General features: G+C 36.0%; 1 protein-coding gene across 6 annotated transcripts in view; it reads left to right on the top strand.

The window, feature by feature from the left end:
* RAB3GAP1 (RAB3 GTPase activating protein catalytic subunit 1) overlaps positions 1-12,819 on the top strand; it is a 112,191-nt gene that overhangs the window by 8,079 nt on the left and 91,293 nt on the right. For 2 of the 6 annotated variants that reach the window (XM_081796375.1, XM_081796374.1), the window contains exon 2: positions 6,982-7,037. The exons of the other annotated variants lie outside the window; for them this stretch is intronic. The gene's annotated coding sequence lies outside the window, so the exon portion shown is untranslated. The remainder of the gene's footprint in view (positions 1-6,981; positions 7,038-12,819) is intronic. 6 annotated transcript variants of the gene reach the window in all.

Genomic DNA, 12,819 nt, shown 5'->3' with positions numbered 1-12,819 from the left:
GGGAGTCATCTTCTGCAATCTGTATTCTGTTTCATTAATCTATTTGACTGTCCTGATGTCAGTACCACATTGTCTTGAATACTGTAGTTTAGGGTTTCCCCAACCTTGGCATTATTAAAATTTTGGGCCAGATTGTTACGAGGCTGACTCATGTAGTACAGGATATTTAGTAGTATCCCTGGCCTCTAACTACTAGATGTCTAGCACTCTCCCAAGGATGGCAACTAAAAATGCATCTAGACATTGCCACATGTTCCCACGAAAGGCAACATTGCCCTCAGTTGAGAACTACTGAATAGCTTTGCAGTAAGTCCTGAAGTTAATGTAAATTCTTTAGCTTTTATTGTTTTCCCAATATTGTTTTCTCTGTTCTAGGTCTGTTATGTTTCCATTATGAATTTTAGAGTAAGCTTGACAGTTTCTGTAAAAGGGATTATGATTACGCTGGAACTGATTGGATTTGTGTTCAATTTCTAGACTACTTTGGGGAGCAGTGGCATTTTAACAATCTTGAACATGGCCCATCTTTCCATTTATTTAAGTCTTTAATTTTTCTCAGCACTGTTTTAAGGTTTTTGGTGGAGGTCTTATGTACCTTTTTTTATTTTTAATGTTTATTTTTGAGGGGTGGGGAGGGGCAGAGAGAGAGGATCCCAAGCAGGTTCTGTGCTGTCAGCACAGAGCCCGAGGCAGGGCTTGATCCCATGAACCATGAGATCATGACTTGAGCTGAAATCAAGAGTTGGACACTCAATGGACTGAGCCACCCAGGCGCCCTGCATATCTTTTTAAAAATACATTATTAAGTATTTTATGTTGTATGTAGTTGTAAATGGAATTGTTTTTTAGTTTTATTTTTCATTTGTTTGTTGCTAGGATGTAGACATACAAAACATTTTGTGTGTTGACTTAAAATTTTTTTTATTTGGGTATAGCCAACACATAATGTTATGTTAGTTTTAGGTGTAAAACATAGTGATTTGACAGCTTTTTACATTATGATGCTCACAAGTGTAGCTATCATTTGTCACCATATAGCACTATTACAGTATCATCAACTATTTTCCTTATGCTGTGCTTTTTTTTCCCATGACTTATTCATTCCATAACTGGAAGCCGGTGTCTCTCACTCCTCTTCACCCATTTTGCCCAGCCCCCAACCCACCTCCCCTCTGGCAACCATTCAGTTTGTTCTCTATGTTTATAGGTTATGTGTTGACTTTGTATCTTGAGACCTGGCTAAAGATTCATAATCTTATTGTTAATTCTTTTGCATTTTCTACATTCATAATCACCTTGCCTGCAATTAGGGATATTTTTCTTTTTTTACAGGTTTCGTACCTTTTTGTTTTTTTTATTTTAAATTTTATTTTGTTAATGTAGAATGCAATATTGGTGTGTGTGTGTGTTTTTTTTTTTTGCATCACTAAGCATTTAATTTTTTAAATTTTTTTAATTTTATTTTTTTAATTTACATCCAAATTAGTATATAGTGCAACAATGATTTCAGGAGTAGATTCCTTAATGTCCCTTAACCATTTAGCCTATCCTCTGTCCCTCAACCCCTCCAGTAACACTCTGTTCTCCATATTTAAGAGTCTCTTATGTTTTATCACCCTCCCTGTTTTTATATTATTTTTGCTTCCCTTCCCTTCCCTTGTGTTCATCTGTTCTGTGTCTTAATGTCGTCATATAAGTGAAGTCATATGATATTTGTCTTTCTCTGACTGACTAATTTCGCTTAGCATAATACCCTCTAGTTCCATCCACATAGTTGGGAATGTCAAAATTTCATTCTTTTTGATTGTCGAGTAAACTCCATTGTATATATATATACCACATCATCTTTATCCATTCATCCATCGATGGACATTTGGGCTCTTTCCATACTTAGGCTGTTGTTGATAATGCTGCTATAAACATTGGGGTGCATGTGCCCCTTGGAAACAGCATACCTGTATCCCTTGGATAAATACCTAGTAGTGCAATTGCTGGGTCATAGGGTAGATCTATTTTTAATGTTTTGAGGAACCTCCATACTGTTTTCCAGAGTGGCTGCACCAGTTTGCATTCCCACCAGCAGTGCGAAAGAGATCCTCTTTCTCCGCATCCTCGCCAACATCTGTTGTTGCCTGAGTTGTTAATGTAAGCCATTCTGACAGGTGTGAGGTGGTATCTCATTATGGTTTTGATTTGTATTTCCCTGATGATGAGTGATGTTGAACATTTTTTTCGTGTGTCGGTTGGCCATCTGGATATCTTCTTTGGAGAAGTGTCTATTCATGTCTTTTGCCCATTATTTGTTTTTTGGGTGTTGAGTTTGATAACCTCTTTATAGATTTTGGATTCTGACCCTTTATCTGATATGTCATTTGCAAATATCTTCTCCCATTCTGTCAGTTGCCTTTTAGTTTTGCTGATTGTTTCCTTTGCTGTGCAGAAGCTTTTTATTTTGATGAGGTCCCAGTAGTTCAGTTTTGCTTTTGTTTCCCTTGCCTCCGGAGATGTGCTGAGTAAGAAGTTGCTGTGGCCAAGATCAAAGAGGTTTTTGCTTGCTTTCTCCTTGAGGATTTTGATGGCTTCCTGTCTTACATTTAGGTCTTTTATCTATTTGAGTTTATTTTTGTGTATGGTGTAAGAAAGTAGTCCAGGTTCATTTTTCAGTAGTCAGGTTTCATTTTATGCATGTCGCTGTCCAGTTTTCCCAGCACCACTTGCTTAAGAGACTCTTTATTCCATTAGATATTCTTTCCTGCTTTGTCAAAGATTAGTTAGCCATATGTTTGTGGGTCCATTTCTGGGTTCTCTGTTCTGTTCCATTGATCTGAGTGTCTGTTTTTGTGCTATGTACCTTTTAGTTTTTATTGTTATTGCACAAGCCAGGTCTTTCTTTTTTTTTTTTTTTTTAATTTATTTACTAAAATAGCCAGTAATCTCTGTCAGTTATGCAGTTATGCACAGTATCATTAGGGCAATCTTTTTTATTTGTTTTTTTAAGTAAACTCTGTGCCCAGTTTGGGCCTTGAATTCATGACCCCGAGATCAAGAGTCACATGTTTCTATTGACTGAGCCAGCCAGGTGCCCCTAATGAGGAATTTTAGTAACATGTTGAATAGAGCTGTTGAGAGTGGACATTCTTGCCTTCTTCCCATTGTAGAGGGGAAGTGTTCAGTGCTTCAGCATTAAGAACATCATAGGTTCTCCATAGGCGTCCTTTATAAGTTTGAGGAAATTCTTAGTTTGCTGAAAGGTTTTTTTTTAAATCACGAATGAGTGTTTAATATATTGAAATCTTATTTTGTATCTATTGAAATAATCATGTGGTTTTTCCTTTTTGTTTTCTGAATGTGGTAAATTGTGTTAATTTTTTTTATTATGGTAAAATATATATAGGATTTATCATTAGGTGTAAAACTCAGTGGCATTAAGTACTTTGACATTGTTGAAGTTTTCATCACCAACAATCTGTGAACTTCATTCTCCTTAAACAGTAACTTCCTCTCGCCTCTAAGCCCCTGATAATCACTATTCTGTTTCTGTTTCTTTTTTTTAAAGTCTTTTTTTTTAATTTTTTTATTTTTTTTTAATTTTTTTTTTCAACGTTTTTTATTTATTTTTGGGACAGAGAGAGACAGAGCATGAACGGGGGAGGGGCAGAGAATCGGAAACAGGCTCCAGGCTCCGAGCCATCAGCCCAGAGCCTGACGTGGGGCTCGAACTCACGGACCGCGAGATCGTGACCTGGCTGAAGTCGGACGCTTAACCGACTGCGCCACCCAGGCGCCCCATCTGTTTCTGTTTCTATGAATTGAGTACTGTAGGTATTGCATATAAGCAGGATCATACAGTATTTGTCCTTTTCTGTCTGGCTTGTTTCACTTAGTATAATGTCTTCAAGGTTTATCCATGTTGTATAATGTGTCACAGTTTTCTTTTTTTTTTAATGTTTTTTTTTTTTTTTTTTTTTTTTTTTTTGAGACAGAGAGAGACAGAGCATGAACGGGGGAGGGTCAGAGAGAGAGGGAGACACAGAATCTGAAACAGGCTCCAGGCTCTGAGCTGTCAGCACAGAGCCCGACGCGGGGCTCGAACTCACGGACCGTGAGATCATGACCTGAGCCGAAGTCGGACGCTTAACCGACCAAGCCACCCAGGCGCCCCCACAGTTTTCTTTTTAAGACTGAATCATATTCCATCGTATGTATATACCACATTTTGTTAATCTACTCATTCATCTGTTGATGGACACTGGGTTGTTTCTACTTTTTGGTTATTATGAATACTGTTATGAATAATGTATCCATGTGTTGGATATTATGAATTAAATAATAATACTGCTGTGAATGTGGCCGTACAAATATCTTTTCAAGTCTCTGCTTTCAGTTCTTTTGGGTAGGTACCCAGAGGTGGAATTGAATGATCATATGATAATTCTTTTTGAAATTCTTTGAAGAATTGCCATACTCTTGGTTCTACAAATTCTGTTTTATTTGAAGATATTTTTATTTTACATTGTTTCTGAAGGATAGTTTTGCTGAAGAATTCTGGTTTGTCATTTATTTATTTATTTATTTTTCATTCATTCATTCATTCATTTCAGTTCTTTAAACATGTAGTTCTGGGGTGCCTGGGTGGCTCAATTGGTTGAGCACCTGACTTCGGCTCAGGTCATGATCTCCTGATTTCATGAGTTCAAGCCCTGTGTTGGACTCTGTGCTGACAGCTCAAGAGTCTGGAGCCTTCTTCAGATTCTGTCTCCCTCTCGCTCTGCCCCTCTCCTGTTTGTGCTCTATCTATCTCTCCCTTAAAAAGAAATAAAAGATTAAAAAAAATTTTTTTAGAAGATGTAGTTCTATTTTCTTGTCTCAATAGTTCTGGTTAGAAGTTCGGTGTCATTCATATTTATTATATTTTGGCATTTTTCTCACTGACTGGTTTCAAGCTTTTTTCTTTAGTTTTCCAGTTTAGGCCATTTAATTATTATGTGCTTAGGTGTATTTTCTTTGCATTTTTCTTGCTTAGGTTTGTTAATAATGGATATGTAACTTTTTTTTTCACCGAACTAGGGAAGTTTTAGCCATTATTTCTTCAAATACTTTTCTGCCGCATTCTCTACCCTTTTTCAGTGACTTAAGTTATGCTTATATTTGAACTCTTAATATTGTTCCACAGGTCTCTGGGGTTCTGCTGTTCTCATTTTTTTTGTTTCCTCTCTCTCCTAGATAATTTCTCTTGGTTTATCTTTCAGTTCATTTACTCTTTCTTCTGCTGTCTCTGTTGTTAAGCCCATTTGATGTATTTTTCACTTTATGGTACTTTTTAGGTCTAGAGTTTCTGTTTGTTTTTTTTTCATAATTTTCAATTCTTTGGGGTTCCTTACCTCTAAATTTGTTTTGAAAATATTTTCCTTTAGTCCTGGAGCATATTTATTATAGGTAGTATAAAGCCAATTGCAACATCTAGGCCTTCTTGGGGTTGGTTTCTGTTGACTTTATTCTCTTGAATATAGGTCACATTTTTTTTTAAATTTGTCTTGTGTGTGTACATATCCAGCAATTTCTTAATTTTATGCTTATTATTTTGAATGAAATGTAGAGACTAGATTTTGTTGTATTCCTCTAAAGAGTATTTTGTTTGTTTCAGCAAGCAATTCATTTGACAACACTAAAATTCCACTGTCTTCTCAGTGGTAACAGCAGCTGAAATCTTTTCTTTTAGTTTTCTTCTTTGTCACTCTACTGTGGAGTCTCCACTCTTCATATCTGGTTTAGCAGATAGCCAAAATTTGGGGTAGAGTTTATATACAAATTTCAGTGCTTACCTCCTTTTGGCTTCTTCCCTTCCAGGCTTTATGTCTTAACTTTAGAACTTCTCTGTCTTCTTTGAAGTTTGTCCTCTGTTGCCTAAATCCAGTAAAGCTCCATCATTCTGCAACCGTGAGTTGTGCACAGGATAGAGTGCATGAAATCATGCACTGAGATCATGACCTGAACAGACTCTAAAACCAAGAGTCGGTGCTTAACCGACTGAGCCCCTCAGGCACCTCTGGAAATCTAGTTCTGTTGCTTACCATAACCTTTTGTGGCATTGTGCTATCTCAGTCTACTGCTGCACCAGAGGCTTTAAAATGCTATTTGCTTAAGCAGAATAGAATATGAACACATGGAATTACTTAACACTTTTTGCTATAAAATTAATTCATTGTTTCCTTAGAACTCCTAGAAGTTAAAAATTTAGCATCCAGCTGGGGAGAAATAAAGTATAAAACCTGGCTGAAAAAGCTCAGCTTTAATCTGAGATAGTTTAGAGGTGTCTTCAGACATTTTCAGTTCTATTATTTCCTAGATCGTCTTTTCTTTTATATATTTTAAAAAGATTTTTTGCTTGCCATTGAGTTATAGCACATAGTTCTTTCAGTGCGTTAAGTAAAATTTTCAGTGTACATCATGAATTTCATTTTGAACTTTAATTTGGTATAGGACCTATGCCACTATTTAAACAAATACTGTGTGAACAAATGAGAAGGTTATCTCTACAGATGAAGTCAGATCAAGAGATAAAATGCTTGGGCTGTGGAGGTAGGCCCAAACTCCTGTTACAGCTGAATGCCTGAGGTGGCCCTCAAGAGTACTTATTGCCTCTAATGGAGACTCATTTGTGTCCACCAGTGTATCTTATGTCTACTTAAACCTACTGGTTTTTTACCTTGAGGATGAGTATTTGTTATGATTAACTTGTAGTTGACTGTATCCCCTTTCCCTAGGATCTCTTACTGTTGGAGTTTTTAGCTAGTTGAATGTTCTCTGGATGAATTGTGGCTCTTTATTGATTTAAGAGGGACTGGTCTCAAGTTCCCCTTTGTTTCCGAATTTCCTTTATTAGGGTTTTTAATAACCCTCTGGAACTAAAGTCAAAGTTCCATGGAGAAGAGCTTCTGGACTGAGCCTTAATATCATTCCCCTCTCCTTCTGTGCTTTTAGTGGGATGATCCTGATCCAGTCTGTGGGCCACCCAGGCTACCTGTGAAGAGTGGAAGGTATATAGATGACTGTTTTTTGGGTTTCTGTGTTTGTGTGTGATTAGATGTAGTTTTTTATTAATCTCGTGTTGTCATGGCCAGTATCCATGAACGTATAATAAATACACTGGAAACTTTGCCATGAAACGTTCATTACTATTACAAACCATATCACATACAAAATACGTGGAAAGTGCAGTGTCAGCTTTCTAGATTAAATATGTTCTTTTACATTTTTGCTATCTTTTAGAGGTTTTGTTTGGAATCATCAGGTATCTGTTGGAATTGAGTTGTACAGTAGTTACCCCTTATCTGTAGGGGATATGTTCCAAAAACCCCTATGGATGCCTGACATCATGGATAGTACTGAACCCTATATATTTTTTTCCTGCATGTATATACATGTGATAGTTCAATTAATGAATTAGGCACAGTAGGAGATTAACAACAACTGATAATAAAATAATAATTAAAACAATATACTGTAATAAAAGTTATGTAAATATCTCTCTCAAAATATCTTTTTGTACTGTGCTTACCCTTTTTCTTCTTGTGATGATGTAAGATGATAAAATGCATACATGATATGAAGTGAGGTGAATGATAGGCGTTGTGATGTAGTGTTAGTCTACTATTGATTTTCTGATGATATGTCAGAAAGAGGATCATCTGCTTCTGGACCGAAGTTGACTGTGGTTATCTGAAACTGTTCGAAGTGAAACCGTGGTGAGGGGCAACTGCTGTAGTAGGTGTTTATTTGTGTGCTACTTTGCCAGCATACTAGCATATTTGTTTTGTTTTAGGAAAACTTCTTGAAAAGCATGTGGTTTTAGAGTTGCTTGTGGCTAGAGAAATATTTGGTTTGTCTTATTCCAGAAATGGATGAAATGTTCATTGAGTCTTTTTTAAACTTCTTTTTATGTATGTGTGTATTTTAATGTTTATTTATTTTTGATAGAGAGAAAGAGACAGCAGGCGAGGGGCAGAGAGAGAGGGAGACACAGAATCCAAAGCAGGCTCCAGGCTCTGAGCTGTCAGCACAGAGCCTGAAGCAGGGCTTGAATTTACGAACCACAAGATCATGACCTGAGCCAAAGTCAGATACTTAACCAACTTGAGACATCCAGGTGCCCCAATCTTCTTTACTTAAAAAAAATTTTTTAACGTTTATTCATTTTTGAGAGAGCAAGAGCAAAGGAGGGGCATATAATCTTCTTTATCTTTTAAAGAAGATTGTTGTAAATTCACATTTGAAACTGCCTGGAATGTTTTTTAGACAGAGTAGATAGTTGTAAAATATTGTGACTCAAAAACAGTCTTCTCAGTCTAAATTTTTTATTGAGTTGCAATTTCTATACTGTATAGTTCACCAATTTAAGATATATAATTCAGTGGTTTTTAGTATGTTGACTGAGCTGTACAACCGTTAACTACAACCAATTAAAAAAATTTTTTTTGATGTTTATTTTTGAGAGAGAGAGAGCATGAGCGGGGGAAGGGCAGGGAGAGAGGGAGACACAGAATCCGAAGCAGGCTCCTCGCTCTGAGCTGTTAGCACAGAGCCCGACGTGGGTCTTGAACTCACGGACCACAAGATCATGACCTGAGCTAAAGTCAGATGTTTAACTGACTAAGCCACGCAGGCACCCTACCACAATCAATTCAAGAACAGTTTCATCACTCCCAAAAGAAACCCTGTACCATTTAGCAGTCACTTATTGTTTTTTCCTATCCTTAGGCAATAACTTTCTATCTCTTTAGATTTGCCTGTTCTGAACATTTTGTATAAATGGAATCATGCAATATGTAGGCTTTGGCATGTTGGATTTTTTTCACTTAGCATAAAGCTTTCAAGTTTGGTCCATATTGTAGCATTTATTAGTTCTTTTCTTTTTATTGCTATATACTATTTTGTTGTCAGGATTCATCACATTTTATTTATCCATTTATCAGTTGACATTTGCATTATTTCTACTTCTTGGCTATTATGAGTAATGCTTCTATGAACCTTCATGTATAAGTTTTTGTGTGGATGTGTGTTATCATTTCTTCTGGGTATATATCTAGGAATATAATTGTTGGTTCATATAGTAACTTCATTTTTAATCTTTTGAGGAACTGCCTGATTGTGCTGCATCATTTTACATTTGTATTTGTCCTGATCTCTCTACATCCTCACCAACACTTGTTATCTTTTTGATTATAGACATCCTAGTGTATGTGAAATTATATCTCATTGTTATTTTGATTTGCATTTGCCTAATGGCTGTTGATATTAAACATCTTCTCATGTTCTTATTGGCTATTTGTATATCTTCTTCGGGGAAATGTCTATTCAGATCCTTTGCCCATTTTTAAATTGGATTATTTGTCTTTTTATTATTTAGTGTAAATGTTGCTTATACATTTTGGCTACAAATCCCTTATGAGATACATAATTTGCCAGTATTTTCTCCTGTTCTTCTGTATTGTTGTGGGCTTTCTTTTCACTTTCTTGATGGTGTCTTTAGTTTTTGCTCTTATATTTAGATATGCAGTCCATTTTGACTGTTCAAGTCTAGTCTAAGGAAAGGATCCAATTTCATTTTTTTTTTGTTTTTGCATGTAGATATCCAGTTGTGCCAGCACAGATGATTTTTTAATGCTTGTATTTTAATATTGTGTATCGTCAAAAGGATTTCTTATACCAGTGGATGAAAGCTTTAATTTCTAGCTCTATATCAAGTGTTTTCCTATGTTGACTACATATTGGAACATTTGAAAAATTCTAGTGTCTAGGCTACAACCTCAGAGATTCCGATTTAATTGGTCTATTGTGGAACCTAGTTATTAGTATATTTTTTAAGCCTCGTCAGTGGTTATAAAATGTAATTAGCTTGAGAACCATTGCTTTATCCTCCTCAAAAAAAGAAATGGAAAAAAATTCACTGTTTTTTAATGCTTCACTGTATTTTTGTCCTTTTCAATAATGTGTTGCATTTGGCAGTAGAAGAAACAGTTTTTAGTTTGTTAAATAAAAAAAATTTATTTTAGGATGTTTATTTATTTTTGAGAGAGACAGAGCACAAGTAGGGGAGGGGCAGAAAGAGAGGGAGACACAGAATCCAAAGCAGGCTCCAGGCTCTGAGCTGTCAGTACAGTGCCTGATGTGGGGCTCAAACTCCACAGACTGTGACATACTGACCTGAGCCAAAGTCACATGCTTAACCCATTGAGCCATCCAGGCAGGGGCCCCTGGTTACTTACCCTTTCTCTTATTGATATGATGTGTCATATTGATTGATTTGCTAATATTGAACCACCTTGGCGTTCTGGGAATAAATCCTACTGGGTTGTGTTGAATGATTTTTTTTTAATGTATTGTTGGATTCAGTTTAGTAGTATTTTTTTATTGAGGATTTTGCATCTGTGTTCTTCAGGGATATTGCCATGTAGTCCTCTTCTTTTGTGGTGTCTTTATCTGGGTTTGGTATCAGGATAATGCTGGCCTGATAGAATGAAATTTTCCTTTCTTTTCTATATTTAAAAATATAGAACGTTTTTAACGTTTATTTTTTGAGAGAGAGACAGAGGGTGAGCGGGGGGAGGGGCAGAAAGAGAGGGAGACACAGAATCTGAAGCAGGCTCCAGGCTCTGAGCTGTCAGCACAGAGCCCCATGCAGGGCTTGAACCCACAAACAGTGAAGTCATGACCTGAGCTGAAGTTGGACACTTAACCAACTGAGCCACCCAGGCACCCTTCCTTTGCTATGTTTTGAAGTAGTTTGAGAAGAATAGGCATTAACTCTTCATTAAATGTTTGGTAGAATTTGTCTATGAAGCTATCTGGTCCTGGACTTGTGTTTGTTGGGAGTTTTTTGATTACTGATTCAGGTTCTTTGCTGGTTTTCTGTCTGTGCAAATTTTTCAGTTTTGGTAGTTTATATGTTTCTAGGAATTTACCCATTTCCTCTGGATTGTCCAGTTTGTTGGCATATAGCTTTTCAAAATATTCACTTACAATTGTTTGTATTTCTGTGATTTTTTTTTTTATTTTCCCTCTCTCATTTGTGACTTTATTTATTTGAATCCTTTCTCTTTTTTAATGATTGGTTTCACAGAATGAGCTCCTGGTTTCACTGATCTGTTCCAGTGTGTGTGTGTGTGTGTGTGTGTGTGTGTGTGTGTGTTTAGGTTTCTATATCATTTATTTCTGCTCTAATCTTTATTATTTCCTTCCCTCTACTGGTTTTAGGTTTTGCTTATTCTTTTTATAAAAGCTCCTTTTTGTGTAAAGTCATGTTATTTATTTGAGATTTTTCTTCTTGAGGTAAGCCTGTTAGATTAAATTTCCCTCTTAGAACAGCTTTTGGTATGTCCCAAAGGTTTTGAACATTGTGTTTTCCTTTTTCCTTGTAGTTTTTTATTTCTTCTTTCATTTCCTAGTTGACTCATTCAGTGTTTAGTAGCATGTATTTATCCTCCATGTATTTGTGCTCTTTCTAGTTTTTTTTCTTGTGGTTGACTCCTAGTTTCATAGTGTTGTTAGAAAAGATGCATGGTATGACTTCAGTCTTTTTGAATTTGTTGAGGCTTGTTTTGTGGCCTAATATGTGATCCGTTCTGGAGAGTGTTCCATGTGCATTTAAAAAGAAGGTGTATTCTGTTGTTTTAGGATGGAATGTCCTGAATATATCTGTTAAATCCATCTGGTCCATTGTCATTCAATGCTCTTGTTTTCTTGTTGATTTTATGTTTAGATGATATTTCCATTAATGTCACTGGGGTGTTAAAGTCCCCTACTACTACTATATTATTATTGATTAGTTCCTTTATGTTTGTTATTAACTATTTTATATATTTGGGTGCTCCTCATTTTCTTAATTTTTAATTTTATTGTTAAATGCCTTTTGTGTATTGTACTGTCAAAGGAATCTTTGCCTATCTCAATGTTGTAAAGACAGCTCTGCTTTTCTCCATGAGAATATCTTTTTATTCCAGGGCCATTTGTTGAAAAGATCATTCTTTCCCTACTAAATTGCAGTAGCTCCTCTGTTGTAAAATGAAGTATAAATGGGAATCTATTTTTGGACTCTTAAGTTTTATTGAACTATTTGTCTTTATGGTAGTACTATACCATCTTAATTACTATAGCAAAGTAAATCTTAAAATCAGCTGGTATATTTTCCATCAAAATTATTTTAGGTATTTTAGGTCCTTTGGATTTCATATTACTTTTAGAATCAGCTTGTCAATTTCTACAAAATACCTGCTGGGATTTTAATTAGGATTATATTGAATATATAGATTTGAGGAGAATGACATCTTACTGCTGTTGCGTCTTCCAATCCATGTACATTTAGCTCTATTTAGGTCTTTAATCCCTCTTATCAATGTTTTGAAGCGTTCTTAGGTAGAGTTCTTGCTATTTTTCATTAAGTGTATTCCTAGAGAATTGATTTGTTTTTGATGTTGTAAGAGTGGTATTTAAAAAAAATTCATCCCCCAGGTGTTTACTGCATGTATATAAAAATACAGATGCAGTCTGTTAAGTGTCTGACTTTTGATTTGGGCTCAGGTTGTGGATCTCATGGTTCGTGGGATCAAGCCCCATGTTAGGATCTGCACTGACAGCACAGAGCCTGCTTGGGATTCTTTTCCCCACCTCTTCTCTGCCTCTTCCCTGCTCTCTCTCAAAATAAATAAATATACTTCAAAAAAATACAGATGGTTTTTGGGGTGCGTGGGTGGCTCAGTTGGTTAAGTGTCCAACTCTTGATGTCAGCTCAAGTCTTGATCTCAGGGTCATGAGTTCAGGCTC

Source organism: Panthera onca, chromosome C1, assembly GCF_046562875.1.
Source record: "Panthera onca isolate mPanOnc1 chromosome C1, mPanOnc1 haplotype 2, whole genome shotgun sequence".
Taxonomy (NCBI): domain Eukaryota; kingdom Metazoa; phylum Chordata; class Mammalia; order Carnivora; family Felidae; genus Panthera; species Panthera onca.
This window is presented reverse-complemented; position numbering and strand designations above follow the sequence as displayed.